Below are 22,555 nucleotides of genomic sequence, written 5' to 3'. Positions count from 1 at the left end.
GAAGTCTTTTACTGTGACCTTTGATAATGTGACCTTGAAAACCCCCAATCCAGGCAGTGTAGGATGTCTATTGTTGTTTTTTTTTGTGTGTGTGGATAATGGGTTCTACCATCTTAAGGGCTGGTTCACACGGGCGTCTGCTGAGCTTTTGCTTGGCATTGCGTTCAAACGACAGCGTTTAAACGCCAGCGTTTAAAAGCTAGCTTTTGAAAAGCGTTCAAGGCTAGCAGTTCTGGTCTCTGCTATTGTTTCCTCGCGTTTACTGCCTCTGAAAGCAGCATGTTGCTTTTGAGACTAGACGCAACGCTGGGATCTACTGCCAGGCTTTCATAAAAGCCTGCAAAAGCCAGCTCTAAACGCTCCCATTCACTTGCATGGGATGGCAGTAGATCCCAAAAAACGCTGCGTCTGAAACGCTGCGTTAAACGCCACAAAAACGCCCGTCTGAACCAGCCCTAAATTCCGGGCGGGGGGAGGACGGGGGCAATGACATGTCAGTGACACGTAATTAATGTCCCCAGGACTGTCTATGCGTGGTGGGAACATAGAATCTTCCATTTCCAAGGACGTCCTTCGACAAAGGTTGTGTCCTGATGGAAATAGTTTATAGTCTATATCTTAGCATTGTTTGGAATTTCTTCAGATTTTTATTTATTTATTATTTTATTTATAAATTTATTTTCAAGTACATTTTTAAAGTTGTAGAATTCAGAAAAAACATCTGCTTCCTGTGTTTTCATGTTGTGATTGTAGAAAGGTGAGCTTGGCAAGATGAGTGACCTGAGAGTGTTTACTGTGAATGTAAAGCAAGGTGTTGTCAGAGCATATTTATACATACACAATCCCACTTTGTTTATCATTTTCACAGAGACCTGGTCAGAGCAACAGTTTCCTGTCACAACTGAAGCGTGCAACCATGACAGGAACCAACCATTTAACAAAAAACCTGAAGTATTGCTGTTCCAAGTCAGGCACACAGAGCTGTGGTTGGTTCTGCATAGGTGACGCCACGCAATGGAAATGCCATTGTTTACTGGGCACAACCGCAACCTTAGGCCCCGTTCACACTTGCGGTTCGAGTCCGCAAGTGTCTGAGGGTCCGAGGGCCGCAAAGAGACCGTACGGGTCTCTGCGGTGGCCACAAGTTGCCACCAGTTGCGGATCCGGAATGTATCAGTTCAAGTAGCCGGAACTAGATACATTGCAGTGCCAGAAAGGCACTGCAAGCATGGGGGATACCGGCGTGTAGTCCGGGCCCCCCAAGTGGCATAGGACCGGTGCTGGAAGCATCCGGTCCTATTGCCAGTGTGATGAGAAACATCCGTTTCTCATTGCACAGCATGGCCGCATGTTCGGGTCAGGATCCGGCCCGGGTGCGTGGGCCGGATGAGCCAGACCCGAAAAATAGCGCATGTTGGAAAAGTGTCCGGATCCGATCCGGCTCCGTTCTGTACGGAAGGGACGCATGTGAACGTCCGCATAGACTTTGCATTGCTATGCGGAACGTACGTTCCGTTTGTACAGTATACGGTCCAGATCCGATCAGGCGAATCCGGACAGCGAACGCTAATGTGAACCAGGCCTTAGTGTTTCTTTACATAACATTGAGCTTTTTGTTGTTTGTTTTTTTTCCTGGGAGAAATAGTAAATATTGTGGACTCGCTTATAAACTGAGGTGATGTTTTACTCCCTCTATACGATTTCTACAACTTTTTTTTTTTGCGATGAGCAATTGTTTCTGCAATCTCCCGTTGGTACAGGTGCGTGATTATGCAAATGATGTTTGGCGACATGGGGCGATAACGACCGCCACTGCAGATCGGATCTTTAAGAGTGCCCAATGACTCTGCAAAAAGAACCATACCACGATCACTTGACTACCTGTTTGTGCCTGTCGTGTGTACCGGCTGGCAGTAGGATGGATCGAGGAATGCGCGTCGTTCTTTCTACTTCCACTGCTGCAATTTTGTTGCGATCTGTCAGGCGTACGTCGCGATTGCAGTGAGTTTGCGTTTGCACTCTTACTCCTACATTTTGTATGGGAGCACAAAGGCTTGAAAAATGTAGCAGGCCGGTGATTGCGATTATGGAAAAAAAAAGAATCGCACTAGTGGCAAGATAGCATCACAATTTACGTATCGATCACGGTGCTGTATCGGACCGAAAAATGCGAGCAATCCGAATTGCAGCTAATGGAAAGGGACCCTAACTCTCTAGGTGCACAACATTAATGGTAGTAAACTTGTGAGAAGGGGAAACCAAAATTAGAAAAAAGTTCTCTGTCCAAATATTTATGGAACTAACTGTAAGTGTTTAAAGCTTTACTTACCTGCGGCCTCTTCCAGCCCCTCCCCTAGAAGTCTCTCTGGTCCCTCACAACAGTCTCGTCATCCTCCAGGTTCATGCTGTCAGCCTTGTAAGGATTGGCAACCGGCCAGGTCGAAGTCTTCTGCATGGTCACGCATGCCATTCGGGAACACACTTCCATCAACCTGAAGCAGGATCCCGAGAAGCATGCACAGAGCACACCAACCAGGCAGGTTGGAGATCACTGCAGCGCTGACAGCGGGACCCTGGAGGAAGACGGGACTGCTGAAAGGGACCAGAGCGACTTCTAGGGGCTGGAAGAGGACCAAGGTAAACAAAGCTTTATACACTTATTTTGCCTTGGAACCCCTCAAATTTAGTGATTTAGGAAATTATAATCCTATATAAACAACAATACTATATTAGTTTTTTAGCTAATTAAAAGAAATAGTAACTGTTTGGAAACTGTTTAGACTGTGTATTACTATTAAATATATCTGTGTTAAGGGGTTGTTGATATAATTTCTATTATATTGAGGGGTACTTGGCAAGCGCAGATATACAAAAGAAGTACATGCCAAATGACTGTTGAGAACAAGTGCTCTATGACACAAAGCTACATGCAGAGTTGCTGAAAATACATGTCAGAAAACCCCTCTTCCCTCCCTTCTCTAGAATTACCTGGATAGCATTCGCTTGAGCAAAAGAAGTAGAGTGAGCTGCCTTTACCTCCAATCACTGACCACAGGATATCCATTGGGGAGAGAATGCAACCCTGCAGGAATAGGTGAGATAATTTAAAAACTCCAAATGAGCTTCTTTTTATTTATTTTTTTTTTTGCATGAAATAAGGCTAATTTCACACTAGGTGCAGAATCATACTATTTTACAAAACAGAGATTAATGGATAAACAAACATTTCAATGGATTTAATGTTATCTATATAGATCCTGTTCAGGCATGTCTGTTTTTAAAGCATCTGTTTCCGTTGCGCAGAAGTCTTGACCTGCCTGATTTTTGCGGACACTTTGTGCTGGTGGAAACAATGGAACCTGTACAGACAGACTGTATCTATTCTCACTAGGGCTTTTCATCTGAAAAACAGACGGGCATGATAGGGGAAGGACTGGCAAAAATGGAGAGAAGATAATAAATTCCTGCACTGACATCCCATGCACCCCAGCAAAACAAGAACAGAAGTGGATGGATGGATCCACTGTGACCATCCATGGTGTGACAGCAGTCCAGTGTGAACCCAACCTAAATCAGGTACCAGTGAGACAACACCCATGTACTTCTGTGATCTGCATACAGCGTGACCTGGCGGCATGTATGTACTTACGTAACACCGCCAGATTGCTAAATACAGGCACCAGAAGATGACAAAAGCACACAGGAGGGTACAGATGAGCATGAATATGCTCCTATGCCAGGGGTGTCCAAACTTTTTCGGCCAAGGGTCATATTGCCTTTCTTGAGAGTGCTAGGGGTCCAGACTAAAACATTTCCATGGGAAATAACCCATATACTGTGTGCAGTTAGCATATTGGCGGCTGCTACTGGCATAGTGGTGGCTGCTAATCAGTTACTGTTGCTGGCACAGTGGCAGCTGCTAATCAGTGGCTGTTACTGCTGCTGGCACAGTGGCAACTGCTAATCAGTGGCTGTTACTGCTGCTGGCACAGTGGCAACTGCTAATCAGTGGCTGTTACTGCTGCTGGCACAGTGGCAACTGCTAATCAGTGGCTGTTACTGCTGCTGGCACAGTGGCAACTGCTAATCAGTGGCTGTTACTGCTGCTGGCACAGTGGCAGCTGCTAATCAGTGGCTGTTACTGCTGCTGGCACAGTGGCAACTGCTAATCAGTGGCTGTTACTGCTGCTGGCACAGTGGCAACTGCTAATCAGTGGCTGTTACTGCTGCTGGCACAGTGGCAGCTGCTAATCAGTGGCTGTTACTGCTGCTGGCACAGTGGCAACTGCTAATCAGTGGCTGTTACTGCTGCTGGCACAGTGGCAACTGCTAATCAGTGGCTGTTACTGCTGCTGGCACAGTGGCAACTGATAAACAGTGGCTGTTACTGCTGCTGGCACAGTGGTGGCTTCTAATCTGGCTGTTACTGCTGCTGGCACAGTGGCAGTTGCTAATCTGGCTGTTACTGCTGCTGGCACAGTGGCGGCTGCTAATCAGTGGCTGTTACTGCTGCTGGCACAGTGGTGGCTGCTAATCAGTGGCTGTTACTGCTGCTGGCACAGTGGCAACTGCTAATCAGTGGCTGTTACTGCTGCTGGCACAGTGGCAACTGCTAATCAGTGGCTGTTACTGCTGCTGGCACAGTGGCAACTGCTAATCAGTGGCTGTTACTGCTGCTGGCACAGTGGCAACTGATAAACAGTGGCTGTTACTGCTGCTGGCACAGTGGTGGCTTCTAATCTGGCTGTTACTGCTGCTGGCACAGTGGCAGTTGCTAATCTGGCTGTTACTGCTGCTGGCACAGTGGCGACTGCTAATCAGTGGCTGTTACTGCTGCTGGCACAGTGGTGGCTGCTAATCAGTGGCTGTTACTGCTGCTGGCACAGTGGCATTTGCTAATCAGTGGCTGTTACTGCTGCTGGCACAGTGGCAACTGCTAATCAGTGGCTGTTACTGCTGCTGGCACAGTGGCGGCTGCTAATCAGTGGCTGGTATTGTTGCAGGCACAGTGGTGGCTGCTAATCAGTGGCTGTTACTGCTGCTGGCATAGTGATGGCTGCTAATCAGTGGCTGTTACTGCTGCTGGCGTAGTGGCAGCTGCTAATCAGTGGCTGTTACTGCTGCTTGTAAAGTGGCAGCTGCCAATCAGTGGCTGTTACTGCTGCTTGTAAAGTGGCAGCTGCTAATCAGTGGCTGTTACTGCTGTATAGCTTGGGGGAGACCTGAGCTGGGCCAGTCACTGGCTCTGGGGAGCAGTGGAACTATTGATTTTTTTTATAGATTTCACGTTGAGATCTATTAAAAATGTATGTGCAGTGTGTGGCAGTGTTTCCTCTCTGATCAGATGTCGATCAGAGAAGGATTTATCTTTTGGGCACGCCGGGGGGCAATCTGCCAGTGTTTGGCAGGCTTAACAGATGATAGAGCACATCCCACCTCTTGTTTCCACCCCATTCCTTTAGATTGTAAGCTCGCAAGGGCAGGGCTTTTGTGTCATGGACTGTTATTAATTTAATTGCTTGCACACTGTTAGACACTTATACATTTTAGTCATCATGTTAAATCAAATTGTAATCAGCAGTGCTGTATCTTGTATCAGTGTTCATATTTGATGTATATCATTGTCTGTATCATTATGTATCCCTTGTTTGTTTTCTTACATTGTACAGCACCACGGAATATGTTGGCGCTTTATAAATAAATAATATTAATAATCCCGCTCTATCCAAAACTAAAACAAAGGTTTGGCTGTAATTTGGCCAAATATTATGTCCTGATAAGAAAAATGATTATAATCCACTTAATACGTAAGGATGAATAGCAGGTGTAATTTGGGGTGACATTTGCAGACCACCTGTTTTCCCGCCGTCCGCAGATGTGAGTTTGGTGCTAGTGACGGTGTGGCTGCCACGTCCTCTGTGTGTAGGTGAAGGACATTTTATGTGCAAGGGAAGTCAGGCCAGGATAACTACGAGTAAATATGTCAACAGTGTCAGGTTCTGTACATTTTCAGTTTCTTTCATGCTATTGATATGTGTCTACATGGCTCTGACTCTAATTCCACGGTGCTTTATGGAGCTCATAGAACAATCATCATTTCTCAGATGTCTGACCGACGTCACATGATCAACATTACAGCCAGCCCAATTGAATTTGTTACAAGTAAATAGACGGCAGCCTGCCTATTAAGAGTCAGGTCAGGTTTCCTTTAAATAATTTACAGACACTCTATAACAGTATCAGACATCCTGTGGCCATTAATGACCAATCTGTCTACTTTGGAACACGGATATTACTGTTGTACATTGCTGGTGCTTTATAGAGTGCACTAAACAATTCATATCACTAATTGTAACTCAGAGGAGCTCACAGTCTTATGTCCCTACCATAGTCAAGGGCCAGTTTTGGTATGTCGGAGGAAATCAGAGTGTTTGGAAGAAACCCATACTAACACTAGATGAAAATCCATGGAGATCATGTCCTGGCCGAGAGTGAAATTTAGGACTCTAAAGCCTCTTTCTGAGAGACATCTGAACTGCGCCCATGCCAAATTCAGGGGGGTGCGCCCGGCCGGTGCAGGAGAACAGCTAACAGACAGTGAATTCACCACCTGAAATAGGCCCTGAGGCTGCAAACCGAAAGAGCTAACCACAGATCCACTTTACCATCCAATGTGATTCTTTGGTAGGCAACCCAGTAGAACAACCCAATAATCTGCAAAAAGAATGCAATTCTGAATTGAACAAGTAAAGCCTTAAAGTATACATGAGATAAATACAGCACAAGGATCTATCCTTACCTGGGGCTTCCTCCAACATCCTGTAGTATGCTGGCAGCCACATATCCGCTGTTCCCATCCGTTCCGTCACTGTCTGCCCCGGTATAGTCCTCGACTGAGCCAGTTGGGGACAATTTCGGTCCCGGGGCTGGGAGCATTCCACGCCTGACCAGTAACAAACCTGCACAGGCGTAGAACACTCCCAGCAATGGGAGCACAATTGAGGAGTCATGCAGGTGAGGCCCCACATGCGCAGTAGTCAGCGACTACCGGGGCTAAGAACGGGAGAATGGAGGGGACCGGACTGACACTAAGGGAGCCAATGGACAATAGGGAGCTGGAGGGAGCCCCAAGTGAGTATGAATCCTTGTGCTGTATACTTTGATTAATAATATTAACACTTGCATAGCACTTTTCTCCTGTCAGACTCAAAGCAGGAGAGCTGTAGCCACTACAGGTGCGCTTAGTAGGCCACCATGGAGTGTTAGAGAGTCTTGTCCAAGGATTCCATACTGCATAGGTACTGATACACAATCCCAAAGGGGCCTTAAAACATAATAGGTCATTAAAAATGGGACAGTTCCAATTTTTGTATAAAACTCAATTGTTAATAACACTATAATGACTGCCTGCTCTTATAGGGAAAAACATTCTTCATAAGCAATGGGATTCGCACAATTATCCTACAGCAGTAGTGTCCCATGCAAATATGGTAACTAGTCACACTAAATCATCCACACAATTCCTACATGTTTCATCCCAAGATGGAGATTCGTCTGGGAACTCAAAGTGCCCAGCGCAGTGTAAAAACAATTCATCTATACAGATAATAAAGTGTCAACATAGCATAGTATGGCCCATGTCAGAGCTCTGGTGAGCAACTACTCTCCATGTTTACATGGAACACTGCTGCTGTAGGATAATTATCCAAATCAGAGCAGAATTAAGGTGAAATGGGGCCCAAGGCAAGATCGAAAGAAGGCAAGGCAAGAGCCGCAGTACACCTCCGATGGCCACATGGCTTTTTTGGTGAGATTTGGTGCGGGCTAGCATAAATCAGGTCCCTGGATGCCCTCCAGGCCCCAGGCACTTGCCTAAGTTGTCTTGTGGGTGATCCGGTTTTGATTCGAATCCCATTGCTTCCGAAGAATATTTTTCTCTATAAGGGCAAGCAGTCATTATAGAGTATGTTTGCATGATGTTGGGGGGCTCCCATACACATACTAGATTTACGTCTGAGGCAGTGTCTATCAGCGTAAGTAGATAGCTTGAGTTCTGATATGATCCAGCCAAGTGTTGTAAACCTTTACTGTGAAATAGCAGATCTACTAGTATATAATAGCTTAGTAATCAGTGCTGAAATGTTACCTTTTAGTGTGAACTGAAGCTTCTAAACCCCTACAAATCACACTACAGCTCTTGCTGCTTGGCTTGCATCATCCTTTGACTTCTGACTGCAATGGGGAAATGTACAGGCTGTACCTGTTCTGGAGGACTGCAGCCTATAGTACAGATGGCCTGCAGAGTTAAGGCTGTTATACACAGATAAAAACAAGCGCTGCATCTGACTGCCAGCACACCTTTATGCTGGGAATACACGGCCCGATTTAGAGCCATTTAGATGGCTCGATTGATCATTTCCGACACGTCCGATATCCCGCCCGATCGTTTCCACGCTTGATTCTGCATGGGGGAAAATGGAAAAAGATAAGGAAAACGAGCAGAGGATAAGAGAATCGCCCGCAGAATTGAGCGGGGAATTGATCGGGTGGCAGAATCGAGCCGCAAAAACGCACCGTGTATTCCCAGCATTAGGAAACATCACTGAGCACCTGGATAGCCCCGCCTCCTATGCTAGGATCCTGTTCCTAGACTTTAGCTCAGCGTTCAACACGATCTGCCCAGACCATCACCAATCTGACGCAGCTCGGAATTGATCCTTCTCTCCGAGCATGGATCAAAGACTTCTTGACTAACATAACGCAACAGGTGAAGCTTGACAACTTCTACTCCAGCGTCCGGACCACCAATACAGGGGCCCCACAAGGCTGTGTTCTGTCACCTCTGCTGTTCTCCCTCTATACCAACAACTGCATCTCATCCGCTGACTCTATGAAGGTCATCAAGTTTGCAGACGACACCACCATCATCGGCCTTATTGGTAGCAACGGGGAGCACGAGTACCGCAGCAAAGTCGAGAGAATATGCAACTGGTGCAGCGACAACAACCTGGTCCTCAACACAGCAAAGACTGTTGAACTAGTCGTTGACTTCAGGAGAAACCCTCCCCCCCTCCCACCTGTCCTCATTGGAGGGACAGAAGTCTCTAAGGTGTCATCGGTTCGGTTCCTCGGCACGACTCTCACTTTAAAAACTGAAATGGGGGCTAAACACCACCAAAATTCAGAAGAAATCCCAGCAGCGGTTGTTCTTCCTGTGCCAACTGAAGAGATTTGGCATGCCCAGGGAGCTGCTGACCAGCTTCTATACCGCCACCATAGAATCTATCCTCTGCTCCTCTGTAATTGTCTGGTATGCAGGCGCAGCGGCAATCGACAAACACAAGCTGCAGAGAGTCATAACTGACGCGGAGAGGATCATCGGCTCTCCTCTTCCTCCTCTTGATCTCCTCCACTCCTCTAGGATGAGAAAGAGGGCAACCATGATCTCCCGCGACCCCTCCCACCCAGGCAGTCACTACTTCAGGCTCCTCCCATTGGGCCGCCGCGACAGGACCTTACCATCCAAAACTACTAGGCGGAAGAACACCTTCTTCCTCCAGGCTGTTCGGCTACTGAACTCTAACCTTCCCCGGCCCGGCCTCAATCTCTAACTGCTGGTTTGGTCAGCCGATTCCTGCCGCTACCTGCCCTGGTTCTTTATCCGTAAAGGGACTGTGGACGTTTTACTGCACCTTATTATTACCTGACTGCCCTGCACAGCAGTGAAATGGCCAGTACATACCTGACCACTGCATTTCTATTTTTGTATTTGTATGCGTTGTGCGTCTGTCTATACTCTGTCTGTCTTTACACTGCCTATGCCATGTGTACCACAAATAATTCCGATTACAGCTCTTGCTGTACTTGGCGAAATAAAAAACTGATTCTGATTCATTTGTGGCTGTGGTGAGGCTTATGCATCCCGGTCCAGGGTTGCTGGACCATGTTTACCCAGCCTTAGTAAATCAAGTTGACAGAGTCCTTCTATGAGACTCTCATCCCTTTCAGAGGCCGGCACTGACCTTGACTCCCCCAGCATGCTTGGGGCCAGCTGTCTTAGTGCAACAAATGGTACAGCAAGTCATTGCTTAACTCCTAAACTGCAGCTCATGGTATAACAAAGCACTTTTCTCCTGAACTTATTAAAATTGTTCAAGCTGTGTTCATTCAAAAACACCAACAACATGATTTTTTTTCCTGCTCTGGCCAGCATTTTCTAATCAGTTGAACAGGCTGCTTCTAAATCACTGGTGCTTACGCCTCTTTCAAGCTGAAGGTGGTCGATTCACCACCTGAACTGTTTGCTACCCACCGCCGACTGGACACTTGCTAGCACTAACCAGCAAGTGATGGAGAGGTGGCCACCACACTGATTCACATCTGAGTGCAGCTGTGGGATGTGTTGTCAATGATGGATTAAGATGATAGGGGCCCTAGGTAAGGTAGCAGCTTTGACCCATGCTAATAGCCCTTTTGGCAAGCTGAAGTGGGAGACAAGGCATAGTAAGTGGCATTGGGCCCCTGTGACACCCACTAGGCCCCAGACACCTGCCTAGGTTGCCTTTTCGATAATCTTGCTTTGTATATTATTGGTGGTTAAAGCCATGTGTTATAGTAGATGGGCCAATTTTGAACTATTATTCTGATGTGTTAGGCCACATTCACAATGGCCATTGCATTGTGTTCCCTGTGACAACAAAAACGCAATGGATCGGGACAGCGTCACCGCACATTATAATCATGTTGCGTCGAGTACAGTGAAGCGTACAGTCAATGAAAAGTAGGCTTCACTGCTATTATTATTATTTTTATTTATAGAGCGCCAACATATTCTGCAGAGCTGTAGAATGTACAAACCATACAACAATGGGAAGCACAGGTACATAAGCAGTTCCACATACTGCACACTCAGGACAACCTGTGGCACAAGTACCAATACATACAATTGATGTGTCGTTTGAATAACCTCACCAATACTGATAGATGTTTATTTGATGAATGGCACAGAAACAGGAAACAAAAGGGTCAGATGCTAGTGAATTGAGTATAGGGAGCTCTAGGCTGGTTATAGAAAAAGTACAAAATCTTTATTGAACAAAGCTACATATAGTAACACACATGCATACCCCCTTTAAAAACAAGCAAATGAACTGGCTATGAATTGCTCCTAATCTAGGCCAAGATCGTCCCTTCTGGAGTGCACTCCTATGAAAAAAGTGGGGACTGACATGTCAGAAAAATGTAATCTTCGGGCCCAATTTTTCATAAGCCAGCTTGTAGGCAATATCCCGTTGATGGTACAAAATCCTGCACCTTGATAGTTGCACCACCCGTGTGCTTGAAAAATGCACGCCTCTATGTAACAAACATGTACGCTTTCATTACAGACACATGTGATAAGTGTCTAACCTCAAACTCCTATTGCACGCCATGGATAGCGCTGAGACTCACGTGACCCGGCCGGGCAGCTGGCGTCCGCATGGAGGATGCACCTCTGTTATAGCGGCGTGTCTGGACTGGATGCGTCAGTCGGCTTGGGTCTAAGCAGGTTTAGGGGTCCCATCTGGTGTACGGCAAAGGAGGAGGAAGAGAAGCGGAGGCACGGGGGTCAACAGCGTGCCGCGCGCTTCCGGGTAGAGCCGTTCACGTGACGCGTTTTGTCACTCCCACGTGACTTCCTCAGACGTCTGAGGAAGTCACGTGGGAGTGACGAAACGCGTCATGTGAACAGCTCTACCTGGAAGCGCGCGGCACGCTGTTGACCCCCGTGCCTCCGCTTCTCTTCCTCCTCCTTTGCCGTACACCAGATGGGACCCCTAAACCTGCTTAGACCCAAGCCGACTGACGCATCCAGTCCAGACGCGCCGCTATAACAGAGGTGCATCCTCCATGCGGACGCCAGCTGCCCGGCCGGGTCACGTGAGTCTCAGCGCTATCCATGGCGTGCAATATGAGTTTGAGGTTAGACACTTATCACATGTGTCTGTAATGAGAGCGTACATGTTTGTTACATAGAGGCGTGCATTTTTCAAGCACACGGGTGGTGCAACTATCAAGGTGCAGGATTTTGTACCATCAACGGGATATTGCCTACAAGCTGGCTTATGAAAAATTGGGCCCGAAGATTACATTTTTCTGACATGTCAGTCCCCACTTTTTTCATAGGAGTGCACTCCAGAAGGGACGATCTTGGCCTAGATTAGAAGCAATTCATAGCCAGTTCATTTGCTTGTTTTTAAAGGGGGTATGCATGTGTGTTACTATATGTAGCTTTGTTCAATAAAGATTTTGTACTTTTTCTATAACCAGCCTAGAGCTCCCTATACTCAATTCACTAGCATCATTGTACTTTATGGGTGAGACAGGCCAATAAGAGGTTGTTGATATCCCGTACCCTATTTGCCCCTTTCAGCATCTTTATGAAAAGGGTCAGACCCCTGCCCTTGCAAGCTTACAATCTAGAGGGTAGTGGGGTTGAGACACGGGGGCTAGACAAAGGGGTTAGCAGATGAGTGAGCTTTAAATTCTAACTATAACAAATTATAACTTGCCTGAAAAAGCCAGGCTTGGAGCATGACAGATAGGCTGTGGGAGAGAGTTCCAAAGGAGAAGTAACACTTGTGAAAAGTCCTGGGTGCAAGAGTGAGAGGAAATGACCAAGCTGGATAGCAAGAGGGTCTCTTGGGAGGAGCGAAAAGTATTAGCTCTCTAATGGTCCAGTGCTCATAATAAAGACTTTGAATAGTGGTAATCATTAACAAACTCCTTCCCATTCCCTTCCCGCACCTCTGAAGGTTTTGGTGTGCCCTATCAATTGTTATGTATAGAGTGCTTGGGGGGCCCCAATGTAAAACTTGCATCGGGGGCAGCTCCTTAGCTACACCACTGGACGAGCAGCAGAGTTCGATTGGGATTGGAGAGGTGCCAGTATGTTTTTTGGTAGGTTACAGAGTAGTGTGTTAGGCCTGGTTCACACTGCAAGAGCTTTTTAGGCACTTGTGATTGAAATGGTTGTTGCTAATGCAATGCTATGGGTAACTTTTATAAAATCATACACAAAACATTACATTAGCAAAAAAAAATCACAAGTGCTTAGAAAAAGCTGTTGCATTGCGAACCAGGCCTAACAGTATTCAATACAAAGCATGATTAGATATTTTTGAGATGGAAGTAGTAGGAGGTTGTTAATTAGAGATGGCCCGAACGGTTCGACCGCAAACTGATTCGCGCGAACTTCGAACGCGAACTATATGCAAATTCGACCCGCCCCTTATACTACATCATTAGGGTCAACTTTGGCCCTCTACATCACAGTCAGCAGACAGCCAATCAGGCTACACTCCCTCCTGAAGCCCCCCCCCTCCCCCTTATAAAAGGCAGGCAGCATCGGCCATTTGCCTCACTCGTGTGGCTGCAGTAATTAGAGAAGGGAGAGCTTGCTGCAGAGACATAAGGAAAGCTTAGTTAGGCTCTTGTCAGGCTTGTTAGCTTGCTCCTTGCTGATTCTTATTGCTAAAAAAAGCACGACTCAACAGCTCTTTTGAGAGCTAATGTTCTTGTGATCTATTTTTTTGTGTGTGTGTTTGTCCCACAGACACTTGCATATACAGCCCTGTCAGTAAGTCACAGCAGGTCCTTGGACCCTTGGTAATTCCTACTGTGCCACTGTCAGGCCCAGCACATTCAGTGACTACCTGTTCACGGTACCTGTGTGTGTGACAGCTGCACATTTGTAATACCAATCACTGCATACCTGTTCAGTGCACCTACCTACGTGACCGCAAGCAGTGTTATATTATATACCAGTCACTGCACCTGTTCACAGTACCTGTGTGTGTGACAGTTGCGTATTTGTAATACCAATCCCTGCATACCTGTTCATGTTTACTGCACCTGCGTGACAGAAGCACGCAGTGTTATATACCAGTCACTGCACCTGTTCACGGTACCTGTGTGTGTGACAGCTGCACAATGTATTGATACCAGTCACTGCATACCTTTCACTGCACCTGTGTGACTGCACATTGTATTAGTCAAGTCAGTGCATACCTTTCACTTCATCCCCCCGATATGCACAAAACAAGAGGCAGGCCACCTGGAAGATCTGTTCAAGGTCGCGCTTTCGTGATTTCATGTGGCCCTCGTCGACCAGTACAGCTGTTCACGTGACGCGTTTCGTCACTCCCACGTGACTTCCTCAGACGTCTGAGGAAGTCACGTTGGAGTGACGCGTTTCGTCACTCCCACGTGACTTCCTCAGACGTCTGAGGAAGTCACGTGGGAGTGACGAAACGCGTCACGTGAACAGCTCTACCTGGAAGCGCGCGGCACGCTGTTGACCCCCGTGCCTCCGCTTCTCTTCCTCCTCCTTTGCCGTACACCAGATGGGACCCCTAAACCTGCTTAGACCCAAGCCGACTGACGCATCCAGTCCAGACGCGCCGCTATAACAGAGGTGCATCCTCCATGCGGACGCCAGCTGCCCGGCCGGGTCACGTGAGTCTCAGCGCTATCCATGGCGTGCAATAGGAGTTTGAGGTTAGACACTTATCACATGTGTCTGTAATGAGAGCGTACATGTTTGTTACATAGAGGCGTGCATTTTTCAAGCACACGGGTGGTGCAACTATCAAGGTGCAGGATTTTGTACCATCAACGGGATATTGCCTACAAGCTGGCTTATGAAAAATTGGGCCCGAAGATTACATTTTTCTGACATGTCAGTCCCCACTTTTTTCATAGGAGTGCACTCCAGAAGGGACGATCTTGGCCTAGATTAGGAGCAATTCATAGCCAGTTCATTTGCTTGTTTTTAAAGGGGGTATGCATGTGTGTTACTATATGTAGCTTTGTTCAATAAAGATTTTGTACTTTTTCTATAACCAGCCTAGAGCTCCCTATACTCAATTCACTAGCATCATTGTACTTTATGGGTGAGACAGGCCAATAAGAGGTTGTTGATATCCCGTACCCTATTTGCCCCTTTCAGCATCTTTATGAAAAGGGTCAGACCCCTGCCCTTGCAAGCTTACAATCTAGAGGGTAGTGGGGTTGAGACACGGGGGCTAGACAAAGGGGTTAGCAGATGAGTGAGCTTTAAATTCTAACTATAACAAATTATAACTTGCCTGAAAAAGCCAGGCTTGGAGCATGACAGATAGGCTGTGGGAGAGAGTTCCAAAGGAGAAGTAACACTTGTGAAAAGTCCTGGGTGCAAGAGTGAGAGGAAATGACCAAGCTGGATAGCAAGAGGGTCTCTTGGGAGGAGCGAAAAGTATTAGCTCTCTAATGGTCCAGTGCTCATAATAAAGACTTTGAATAGTGGTAATCATTAACAAACTCCTTCCCATTCCCTTCCCGCACCTCTGAAGGTTTTGGTGTGCCCTATCAATTGTTATGTATAGAGTGCTTGGGGGGCCCCAATGTAAAACTTGCATCGGGGGCAGCTCCTTAGCTACACCACTGGACGAGCAGCAGAGTTCGATTGGGATTGGAGAGGTGCCAGTATGTTTTTTGGTAGGTTACAGAGTAGTGTGTTAGGCCTGGTTCACACTGCAAGAGCTTTTTAGGCACTTGTGATTGAAATGGTTGTTGCTAATGCAATGCTATGGGTAACTTTTATAAAATCATACACAAAACATTACATTAGCAAAAAAAAATCACAAGTGCTTAGAAAAAGCTGTTGCATTGCGAACCAGGCCTAACAGTATTCAATACAAAGCATGATTAGATATTTTTGAGATGGAAGTAGTAGGAGGTTGTTAATTAGAGATGGCCCGAACGGTTCGACCGCAAACTGATTCGCGCGAACGTCGAACTTCGAACGCGAACTATATGCAAATTCGACCCGCCCCTTATACTACATCATTAGGGTCAACTTTGGCCCTCTACATCACAGTCAGCAGACAGCCAATCAGGCTACACTCCCTCCTGAAGCCCCCCCCCTCCCCCTTATAAAAGGCAGGCAGCATCGGCCATTTGCCTCACTCGTGTGGCTGCAGTAATTAGAGAAGGGAGAGCTTGCTGCAGAGACATAAGGAAAGCTTAGTTAGGCTCTTGTCAGGCTTGTTAGCTTGCTCCTTGCTGATTCTTATTGCTAAAAAAAGCACCCCTCAACAGCTCTTTTGAGAGCTAATGTTCTTGTGATCTATTTTTTTGTGTGTGTGTTTGTCCCACAGACACTTGCATATACAGCCCTGTCAGTAAGTCACAGCAGGTCCTTGGACCCTTGGTAATTCCTACTGTGCCACTGTCAGGCCCAGCACATTCAGTGACTACCTGTTCACGGTACCTGTGTGTGTGACAGCTGCACATTTGTAATACCAATCACTGCATACCTGTTCAGTGCACCTACCTACGTGACCGCAAGCAGTGTTATATTATATACCAGTCACTGCACCTGTTCACAGTACCTGTGTGTGTGACAGTTGCGTATTTGTAATACCAATCCCTGCATACCTGTTCATGTTTACTGCACCTGCGTGACAGAAGCACGCAGTGTTATATACCAGTCACTGCACCTGTTCACGGTACCTGTGTGTGTGACAGCTGCACAATGTATTGATACCAGTCACTGCATACCTTTCACTGCACCTGTGTGACTGCACATTGTATTAGTCAAGTCAGTGCATACCTTTCACTTCATCCCCCCGATATGCACAAAACAAGAGGCAGGCCACCTGGAAGGTCTGTTCAAGGTCGCGCTTTCGTGATTTCATGTGGCCCTCGTCGACCAGTACAGCTGTTCACGTGACGCGTTTCGTCACTCCCACGTGACTTCCTCAGACGTCTGAGGAAGTCACGTTGGAGTGACGCGTTTCGTCACTCCCACGTGACTTCCTCAGACGTCTGAGGAAGTCACGTGGGAGAGACGAAACGCATCACGTGAACAGCTCTACCTGGAAGCGCGCGGCACGCTGTTGACCCCCGTGCCTCCGCTTCTCTTCCTCCTCCTTTGCCGTACACCAGATGGGACCCCTAAACCTGCTTAGACCCAAGCCGACTGACGCATCCAGTCCAGACGCGCCGCTATAACAGAGGTGCATCCTCCATGCGGACGCCAGCTGCCCGGCCGGGTCACGTGAGTCTCAGCGCTATCCATGGCGTGCAATAGGAGTTTGAGGTTAGACACTTATCACATGTGTCTGTAATGAGAGCGTACATGTTTGTTACATAGAGGCGTGCATTTTTCAAGCACACGGGTGGTGCAACTATCAAGGTGCAGGATTTTGTACCATCAACGGGATATTGCCTACAAGCTGGCTTATGAAAAATTGGGCCCGAAGATTACATTTTTCTGACATGTCAGTCCCCACTTTTTTCATAGGAGTGCACTCCAGAAGGGACGATCTTGGCCTAGATTAGGAGCAATTCATAGCCAGTTCATTTGCTTGTTTTTAAAGGGGGTATGCATGTGTGTTACTATATGTAGCTTTGTTCAATAAAGATTTTGTACTTTTTCTATAACCAGCCTAGAGCTCCCTATACTCAATTCACTAGCATCATTGTACTTTATGGGTGAGACAGGCCAATAAGAGGTTGTTGATATCCCGTACCCTATTTGCCCCTTTCAGCATCTTTATGAAAAGGGTCAGACCCCTGCCCTTGCAAGCTTACAATCTAGAGGGTAGTGGGGTTGAGACACGGGGGCTAGACAAAGGGGTTAGCAGATGAGTGAGCTTTAAATTCTAACTATAACAAATTATAACTTGCCTGAAAAAGCCAGGCTTGGAGCATGACAGATAGGCTGTGGGAGAGAGTTCCAAAGGAGAAGTAACACTTGTGAAAAGTCCTGGGTGCAAGAGTGAGAGGAAATGACCAAGCTGGATAGCAAGAGGGTCTCTTGGGAGGAGCGAAAATTAAATTAAAAGTATTAGCTCTCTAATGGTCCAGTGCTCATAATAAAGACTTTGAATAGTGGTAATCATTAACAAACTCCTTCCCATTCCCTTCCCGCACCTCTGAAGGTTTTGGTGTGCCCTATCAATTGTTATGTATAGAGTGCTTGGGGGGCCCCAATGTAAAACTTGCATCGGGGGCAGCTCCTTAGCTACACCACTGGACGAGCAGCAGAGTTCGATTGGGATTGGAGAGGTGCCAGTATGTTTTTTGGTAGGTTACAGAGTAGTGTGTTAGGCCTGGTTCACACTGCAAGAGCTTTTTAGGCACTTGTGATTGAAATGGTTGTTGCTAATGCAATGCTATGGGTAACTTTTATAAAATCATACACAAAACATTACATTAGCAAAAAAAAATCACAAGTGCTTAGAAAAAGCTGTTGCATTGCGAACCAGGCCTAACAGTATTCAATACAAAGCATGATTAGATATTTTTGAGATGGAAGTAGTAGGAGGTTGTTAATTAGAGATGGCCCGAACGGTTCGACCGCAAACTGATTCGCGCGAACTTCGAACGCGAACTATATGCAAATTCGACCCGCCCCTTATACTACATCATTAGGGTCAACTTTGGCCCTCTACATCACAGTCAGCAGACAGCCAATCAGGCTACACTCCCTCCTGAAGCCCCCCCCCCCTCCCTCTTATAAAAGGCAGGCAGCATCGGCCATTTGCCTCACTCGTGTGGCTGCAGTAATTAGAGAAGGGAGAGCTTGCTGCAGAGACATAAGGAAAGCTTAGTTAGGCTCTTGTCAGGCTTGTTAGCTTGCTCCTTGCTGATTCTTATTGCTAAAAAAAGCACCCCTCAACAGCTCTTTTGAGAGCTAATGTTCTTGTGATCTATTTTTTTGTGTGTGTGTTTGTCCCACAGACACTTGCATATACAGCCCTGTCAGTAAGTCACAGCAGGTCCTTGGACCCTTGGTAATTCCTACTGTGCCACTGTCAGGCCCAGCACATTCAGTGACTACCTGTTCACGGTACCTGTGTGTGTGACAGCTGCACATTTGTAATACCAATCACTGCATACCTGTTCAGTGCACCTACCTACGTGACCGCAAGCAGTGTTATATTATATACCAGTCACTGCACCTGTTCACAGTACCTGTGTGTGTGACAGTTGCGTATTTGTAATACCAATCCCTGCATACCTGTTCATGTTTACTGCACCTGCGTGACAGAAGCACGCAGTGTTATATACCAGTCACTGCACCTGTTCACGGTACCTGTGTGTGTGACAGCTGCACAATGTATTGATACCAGTCACTGCATACCTTTCACTGCACCTGTGTGACTGCACATTGTATTAGTCAAGTCAGTGCATACCTTTCACTTCATCCCCCCGATATGCACAAAACAAGAGGCAGGCCACCTGGAAGGTCTGTTCAAGGTCGCGCTTTCGTGATTTCATGTGGCCCTCGTCGACCAGTACAGTGTTCGAAAGAAGGCACGTGCCCTCAACCCCCAATATTGTCAGGACGTAGTTGACTATTTAACAGAGAACTCCTCAGCTTCCTCCTGGAAGGTTGACATATCTTCCTCCTCCTGCTCTGATTCTGGCACCCCACTTAACACTCCGTTGGCAGCCATCACCAAAGTGCCATCAACCCAGGGCTCAGCGTTGTGGAAATTTTTTGTGTGTCTGCCTCAGATGAGAGCAATGCCATCTGTACTCTCTGCCACCGAAAATTGAGCCGTGGAAAGACCAAGACCCGAGTAGGGACAACTACCTTACGAAGGCACATGATTACAAACAGGGCCGGTTTAAGCAACAACGGGGCCCCAGGGCAAAATAAACCTGCCCAACTCCCCCCCCCCCCCCCGCCCCAACATATACCCCGGAACAAAAATCGGCATTAGGGGACTTTTTTTTGCAGCTGGTATAGTCAGGGTGTGAAGTCCCAATCGGTCGGAGCTCCACATTCTGGCTATCCCAGCCTGCATGGGGGACAAGTGGTTAAAAAGTTTCAGGAGGGGGGACCCCACATAATTTTTTTTTAAATTCCCACACTCTAAACATTAAAAAAAAATTGGGAAAATAGGAAAAAATGGCAGGGATCTTCATACAGCCATATTGCGGCTGTATAGCGATCCCTGGCCAAAGCGCTGAGGCTGCGTATAGACCCCCTGGAAACCCCATCAGGAAATTTATTGCGCTTTCGTTTGATGCATGTAAAATTACACTACCGTTAGGTTTGCTACTAAAAGTTACATTTACCGCATTTAAAAGTATACTTTTTTCCTTCGAAACTTTAAAATCGATTTTCTCAAAAACTATAAGGTCTTTTTGAAAAATAGTTTTTTCCTCTTATTCCTATTGATCTCCTTAACATATCCTGTAAATTTAGGGTTTCTAGCATTTAAGGTGGATTTGCTATTAACCATTAAAGTCGGCTGGTTATTAAATGTGTATTTTTTTTCCTTTGAAACTTTAAAATCGATTTTCTCAAAAACTATAAGTCCGATTTCAAATTTTTTTTTCCTCTTGTAGCCACTGGGGGCCCCTACAAGCTCTGGAGCCCTGGGGCAGCTGCCTTCTTTGCCTCTATGGTAGCGCCGGCCCTGATTACAAAGCACAAACTGCAATGGGATAACCACCTGAGGAAAAGCAGCACACAAAAGCAAAGCCACACACCACAATGTAAGATACCATCACACAATTATTTCTCAAAAAAAGGCGATACCCAAACTGTACCGTGATGTTGAAAGACAAGTGATGTCATCTCTGGCACACAGCGTTGGGTCAAGGGTCCATCTGACCACGGATGCCTGGTTTGCAAAGCACGGTCAGGCCTGCCCGAATACTAAGTCAGTCCCCACACACAGCATCTCTATCTGCACGCCGTGTGACTGCCTGCCCCAAGACTAAGTCGGTCCCCACACAGCATCTCTGCCTGCAGGCCGCTTGACTGCCTTCTCCACCACCACCAACAGGGTCCAGGACTCCAGGTGGATTCCTGAATTTTTAAGGCCGCTGCTAGCAGCGGCTGCTATAATAATTTTTCTGGTGCGTGTACATGCCTGCCCAATTTTTCTGGCTGTTAATTCCCCTTTGTGATCGTTACCTTAACGCGGTGAAGGGGCTTGCGTATCACAATGAAGCATTGACCGGCTAAATGAGTGTGTTGGGGTTGAGGTGCACACCTGACCCAAGAAGATAGATAATACGGTTGTTGCTTCATTGTGGACAGACCAAATTCGATCAGCGGGACACTCAGTCACTGTTGTTCTGTCATTCAGCTACCTCAGCCCGACCATATGGGCTTGAAAACCACCATCGCCTGCACTCTCGCCATGGTGCTCACCAGTTCAGCACGGCCGTCACTACACACATAGCTGTTTGCGGTGCGTTACACAGTGAGTTTACTCTGTCAGTGTGAAGCAAGGTTGAAGAGTGGGCTTGCACACCAGCTTCTCAATAGAGCAAGAAATGTCGTTTATTGATCCATCATGTGTCAAACACAAAGCATGACAATTGTTTCAGGGCCACTGCGGGTCCCCTTCATCAGATAAGTGCAGACAAACGTTTGTCTGCACTTATCTGATGAAGGGGACCCGCAGTGGCCCCGAAACAATTGTCATGCTTTGTGTTTGACACATGATGGATCAATAAACGACATTTCTTGCTCTATTGAGAAGCTGGTGTGCGAGCCCACTCTTCAACCTTACGATATTTATTGGATGTTGGCTTTGCATCCAGGACTTAGCACCCGATCTTATATGGAAAGGTGTGCCGCTCCTAATCTTACTTTTGCACTGTCAGTGTGAAGCACTGAAGCAGTACACTAATTACACTACCTGATTGATGTATACACATGCAAGATGTTTTAAAGCACTTTAGGCCTCTAATTTAGCAATAAAATATGATTTCTGCCCTTAAACCCTGCTGTGCGTAAAATCCGGATTTTTCCGCGGGACTTTTGGCGTGCATCCCACTCCGCCATGCCCCCTCCAGGTGTTAGACCCCTTGAAACATCTTTTCCATCACTTTTGTGGCCGGCATAAATGTTTCTAGTTTTCAAAGTTCGCCTCTCCATTGAAGTCTATTGCAGTTTGCGAAAGTTTGCGTGAACCAAACTTTTGCGGAAGTTCACATTCGAGGTTCGCGAACCAAAAATCGGAGGTTCGAGCCATCTCTATTGTTAATGTGTCAATATGTGGTTGAAATGATAGCTCAGAGTTCAGGGTTACCTCCACACAGTGAGCTTTAGGAGTTGAGGTTATTGGGGTATTTTCTACATTCATTGTAACTGTAGGTGGTGGAGCAGAGAGAGATGGAGGAATTTTCACAATTTCTGTTTTATTCATGTTAAGTTTGAGGAAACTGGATAACATGAATGCAGAAACAGCAGATAACAGTCAGGGACTTAAGATAATAGTGTAGAGAGGTCTGGAGCCGAGAGGTAGATTTGAGTGTCATCAGTGTAGAGGCAATACTCAAAACCAAAAGAGTGGCTTAATGGTTCAAGGCCATGAATATAGATGGAGAAAAGAATAGGTCCTAGAACGGAGCCTTGTGGTACACCAACAGATAGCAGGCGTGGAGAGAAGTTGGTGTTGGAATAACTGCTACTGTTAACGTTTTTTACAGGTGCCCACATTACGATTATTTTCTGGTGATACGCTGTCCACATAACGATTATTTTCTGGTGAAACGC

This window comes from Hyperolius riggenbachi, chromosome 7 (genome assembly GCF_040937935.1).
Source record: "Hyperolius riggenbachi isolate aHypRig1 chromosome 7, aHypRig1.pri, whole genome shotgun sequence".
Taxonomy (NCBI): domain Eukaryota; kingdom Metazoa; phylum Chordata; class Amphibia; order Anura; family Hyperoliidae; genus Hyperolius; species Hyperolius riggenbachi.
The sequence above is the reverse complement of the archived record's forward strand: the minus strand, read 5'-3'. Positions refer to the sequence as shown.